Source organism: Acinonyx jubatus, chromosome A2 (genome assembly GCF_027475565.1).
Source record: "Acinonyx jubatus isolate Ajub_Pintada_27869175 chromosome A2, VMU_Ajub_asm_v1.0, whole genome shotgun sequence".
In the NCBI taxonomy this organism is placed as follows: domain Eukaryota; kingdom Metazoa; phylum Chordata; class Mammalia; order Carnivora; family Felidae; genus Acinonyx; species Acinonyx jubatus.
The window spans coordinates 107299054-107305053 of record NC_069383.1 but is presented as its reverse complement, the minus strand read 5'-3'; positions in this window follow the sequence as shown (position 1 = coordinate 107305053).

Sequence of the window (6000 nt, the reverse complement as noted above, 5' to 3'; positions counted from 1 at the left end):
CCCCGCTTTCAGTTATTTTGGTTATATGCCTAGGAGTGGAATTATAGGGTCATATGGTAATTCTCTGTGAAACCTTTTGAGGAACCATCAAACTGTTCAGCATAGTAGCTGAACCTTTTTATATGCTCATTAGTCTTGTATGAAGGTTCTGATTTCTTCACATTCTTGCCAACACTTATTTTCCATTGTTTTGACTATAACTATCTTAATGAGTGTAAAATAGTACTTCATTGTGGCTTTGATTTGCATTTTCTTAATGATTAATGATGTCGGACATCTTTTCATGTGCTTGTTTGCCATTTGTATATCTTCTTTGGGGAAATTTCTGTTCACATTTTTGTCCATTCTTTTAGTTGGGTTGTCCTTTTGTTGTTGAGTTGTAGGAGTTCCTTATTTATTCTGTATACCAGACCCTTATTAGATATCTGATTTTCACGTATCTCTCATTGTGTAGGTTGCCTTTCTCACTTTGTTGATTATTCTTTCAAGGCCCAAAAAGTTTTAATTTTGACCAAGTCCAATTTATCTTTTGTTTCTTTAATGGCTCATGTTTTGTTTTGTTTTGTCTTCGTGTGTGTGGGTGTGTGTGTGTGTGTGTGTGTGATGTCTAAGAATCCATTGCCAAATCCAAGGTCTGAAAATTTACCCTTGTGGTTTTCTCCAAGAGTTTGATAGTTTTAGGTCTTATGTTTTGGTCTTTAATCTTGAGCTAACTTTTGAATATGATGTAAGCCAGATGTCCAACTTTGTTCTTTCACAGGTGGAAATTCAGTTGTTCCAATATTATTTTTCAGAGAGACTACATTCCCCCCAGTGAATGGACTTGGCACCCTTGTTGAAAGTCAATGACCTTAGATGTATGGAATTATTTCTTAATTCTCAATTCCATTGCATTGAATATATCTATCCTTATACTTATATACCTATCCTTAAACTGGTTCCCCACTGATCTGATTACTGTTGCCTTGTAGTAAGTTTTGAAATCAGACAGTGCAAGTTCTCCAGTTGTGTTCTTCTTTTAAAAGATTGCTTCTTGTAATTCCATATGAATTTGAAGATCCTTTTTTTCATTTTTTCAAAAAGTACCTTTGGAATTTTTATAGGGATTGCATTGAATCTGCAGAAAGTATTGGGTAGTATCGACATTATAACAATATCAAGTCTTTTATTCCATGTGTTGGAGAAGTGGATAAAGTACACCAAAGATGGCTGATTGGACTAAGACAAACTCTGGTCTCTAGCTTAGAGACCCCTCTTCCGGTTTCTTCTTCCTTTGTTTGCTGTGTGCGCGAAAACCCCCACAAATATGGAGGTTGTCGGCTATAAATTACCCTCCCCACTTGCATTCCGGGCTCAGACCTTTGGAGAAACAGTCTCCTCTGAGCCCGCCAGTGTAAAATAAATCTCCAATCCACCAAGATCTCCAAGTGCCTCTTGATTTTTCTGCCAGCGTTCCAGCCTGGTTCTGTAACACATGAACACTAGATATTTTCCCACTTATTTAGGTCTTATTTAATTTTTTTCAGCAATGTCTTATAGTTTTTAGTGTACAAGTCTTTCAAGTCCTTTGGTAAATTTACTACTAGGTATTTTGTTCTTTTGGATACTCTGGTAAATTAAATTATTCTCTTAATTTCCTTTGTATATTGTTCATTGCTGGTTTATTGAAACTGTATATTGTTCATTGCTGGTATATCTGGTTTTTTAAATCCTGTAACTTTGCTGAATTTATTAGCTCTCACAGTTTTTTGTGTGTGTGTGTGTGTGTGTGTGGATTCTTTGGAATTTTCTATATGTAGAATAATGGCATCTGTAAATAGAAACTTCTTCCTTTTCAATATGGATAGCTTTTCTTTTTCTTGCATATTGCTCTGGCTAGAAGTTCCAGTACAGTATTGAATAGCAATGTTGAAAGCAGGCGTATTGGTCGGGTTTATCTGAAAAAATAAATCCATCCATATATATGGAATTGGCAATCTGCTGTCTGTAAATTAGAGACATAAGAAAGCTAGTCGTGTAATTCCAGTCATGTCCAAGGGTCTGAGAACCTGATGGTGTAAATCCAAGTCCAAGGGCGGGAAGAGACCAAAGTTCTAGTTCAGCAGGCAGGCGGGAGGAAATGAATCCCTTGGTACTCCACTTTTTGTTTTATTTAGCTCCTCAGTGGATTGGGTGATGCCCACCAATACTGGAGAGGGCAATCTACTTTACTGAGCCCACTGATTCAAATGCTAATTTCATCTGAAAACACTCACAGACGTACCCAGAAATGATGTTTAATCTGAGCACCCTGTGGCCTAGTCAAATTGACACATACAATTAACTATCACAGCAGGCATCTTTGTCTTGTTCCTGATTTTAGGGAGGAAGCTAATGGTCTTTCACTTTGAGTATGTTTTTAGCTTTGTTTTTTTCATAAATTTCCTCTATTATGCTGAGGAAGTTCCTTTCTGTTTCCAGTTGTCTTACTATTTTTATAATGAAAGGCTGTTGGATTTTGTCAAATGCATTTTCTGCACCAATTGAGATGTTCATGTGGGATTTTTCTCCTTTATTCTATTAATGTGGTGAATTACATTGACTGATTTTCTTACGTTGAACCATAGTTCAACATAAATCGCTCTTGGTTATGATGTGTAATCTTTTGATTATGTGCTTGGATTTGGTTTACTAGTACTTTTTAAGAAATTTTGCATTTATATTCAGAAAAGACATTGTTCTGTAACTTTCTTTTCTTGTGATGTCTTTATGCACCTTTGATGTCAAAGGAATGTTGGCTACATAGAATGAGCTTAGAGGTGTTACTTCCTCTTCAGTTTTTTGGAAGAGGTTGAGAAGGATTTAAATATTGATAGAATTCACCAGTGAAAGCATTTGGTCCTGGATTTTTCTTTGTTGGGAGGTTTTTGACTCCTGATTCCATCTTTTTACCTGGTATTTATGTTGGTTGATGTAAAATTACATGCCCAAATAAGCTATTCAATAGATCTGTGGAACCAGGAAAGGAAAATTAACACTGTGATTATGTCGTGTTTTTTCACCATCTTGTTGAACGTGAAATGGGGATTCTCTGGAGCAAGGTGTGTGTGTCTTTTTCTATCAAGCTTTTGGGTTAAAAAAAATAACAACATAATGTCAACAACCCTTAACAAGGATGAAGCCACAAGGATCCTATAAAAGGAAGCTCACCTGTATATATCAGCACCTCCAATGATGTCCAATAAGCAAGGGAGGCAGCTGGCATGAAGGAGGCCTGGCAGAAGCAGTATAGGAGAACAGGCACTCAAGAACAGGAGCCAAGAAGGCAAGCGATAAAAATTGGGGTGGATTACCCCTCATTGATAAGTGGTAAAAATTGGGGAGGGTTTTTTGTGAGAAGTAAGTGAGATGATTCATTTTCAGAAATACCAAATAAAAACTGTGTTGTCTAGTTAACAATAGGTTAACAACCTATTGGAAATATGTACGAACCCCCCTCCCCAAAGTGGAGTCCCAAACCCTTAGGCACTTCACTTCCTGGTTCTTCTTCCCCTCTTCATTTCGCAGGCTTATTTTTTTTGTGGGCTTAGCAATGAGCATGCACCAAGAACTGAAGTCTCTGCATCACCTCAAAGAATGTACATTTGTTCCAGTCAGACTAGCTTTTGCATTACATGGGCATAGGCAACTTCCAGGTAAGGTTGTCACCTCTGTAGTACTCTGCCAATGAAAAATCAGGGGAGGGACTTGCATGCTAGGAGACAAATTGCCTGCTGTAACTGCCCCAAGTGTGTCTGTCCATCACACACCCACTCTTGCAAGATCATTAAAGCCTCACTTCACTGTGCTCTGAGTCTCCACATCCCTCCTTTTATTGGGTCAGTGGACTTATTTCTCACATTTTGGAATAAACCTACCTTGTTACCAGGCTTTGACTCTAACAACTGACTTCCAGTTCTTCTCCAGATAATTCCACCCCCCCCCCCCCCCAGGGCTTGCATCTTGCCTTTGGAGCTATTTCTGTTGCATTTGTAGATTCCTTACCATTTTCCCTTTTAATTTCTTGTTATAGAAGCATGCCTACATCACTGACTAACATTACAAGTCTTTGTTTCAGATTCTTCTATCGTCAGTCACCTAAAATGTAGGGCTTTTCCCAGCTTGCTGAATTCAAGTCTTTGCTCATCTCCAACCACCTCTTGAACACTTTGACCTACTGTGTTTGACACTTGAAATGAATGTAGTGTGGTTGGTGAATGGATCTGTTACTTCACAGGTGCTGGAGATCTGTCACCAAGATAACTTTTCTAGAAAATAAGAAGAAATAATCTACTCCATTTGGAAACTTGAAGACCATTTTTGAGGATTGAGGACATATTTTCAAGTCTTTCTATAGCCTATTTTAAAATTTTTATTGCACTTCATAAATATCATTTAGTATGATCACTGTGCCCATTGTATAAATGAGGAAACTGAAGCAATAACTTGACAATATCTCATCATTTGCCAACAAGGGGACTGAGGCTTGAACTTGAGCAGTCTGACTCTTAACCTCTTCATCTCTTGACCACACTGTGTCCAATTATACATTTCATCATAGAGCTGGGTTCAAAAGTATTGGATCATTTTTCCAAATCGTGTCTTCTGGTAGCCCTAAAATTCTGGTCAGATTCTGCTGCCAAGAAACAAGAGTTCAAAGTAGTAAAGGAAGCAGTCCCAGAAACTTGGTAGTCCTAACTACAACCAATGGAGGTTTTCTGGCATGGGCAGTGGGCAAACATTTACACAAAATGTTGGTAACTCAAGGAAGCCTGAGAGGAAACAGCATACCAAGAAGGCTTGCTCCAAAAATGTTGGAGACCAGTGCTTCACTCTGCTGTAATATCACTCCAGGGACTGCCACGATGGATTCTGTCAAATCTAGATGAGGCTTTTGGTGGTCAGATGCCAGATGTGCTACCAGGCCAAGATGAAGAACAAGTTCAGGAGACATGAACAACTATTGTTCCTCTGTCAAGCTTCTAAACATCCTTGTATTAGTTACGATAGGCTAGGTTATGCTGTGGTAACAAACAACCCTGAAATAGCAATGGCTTCGCACAATAAAGCTGTGTTCTCCCCCACCCAGAGCCCACTGCAGGTCCAGACAGCTCTCCATGTAAGGACTGACTATTTAAACGAATTCATTGGTGGGGTTTTTTTTCAAAATTTTATTTAAATTCTAGTTTGTTAACATATAGTTAATGGTGTTTTCAGGAGTAGAATTTAGTGACTCATCACTTACATGTAACACCCAGTGCTCAACATGACAAGTTGCCCTCTTTAATATCCATCACTCATTTGGCCCACCCCCCACCCACCTTCCTCCATCAATCTCCAGTTTGTTTTCTATTATAAAGAGTCTCTTATTTATTTCCCTTTATATTTTTTCCCCTTTCCCATATATTTAACTGTTTTGTTTCTTAAATTTCATACATGAATGAAATCATGTGGTATTTGTCTTTCTCTGCCTGATTTTTTATAATTATTTATGTGCACCTTCTTTTTTTTTTAAGTTTTATTATAAGTAGGATCCACACCCAATGTGGGGCTTGAACTCACGACACTGAGATCAAGAGTTGCATGCCTTACTGACTGAACCAGTCAGGCACCCCTTTGTCTAAGCCTCTTTCATCTTGGGACTTCATTGGGATTGCTGCAGTAGAGGGGAAGATGGACTGGAGGATCTAGCACTGGCAATGAAAAGTTTCAGCTTAGAACTGATATTCATTTCCCTCACAACCCAAGAACCAGAACTGCTCATATGGTTTCAGCTAACAACAAAGGGGGCAGGAATGGTTATGGCCAGCACCAGAAGTTTCTACCACAACTCTGATAGCTGATTGTTTTGAGGAGAAAGGTGAAAGGTAAAGTTTGGCGTGTTTTTCTTTTCTTTTTCCTGAAGGACAACTTACTACGTTAAAGTGCACAAATCTTGGGTGTACAGTGTGATGAATTTTTATATACTTGTGTAATCAACTC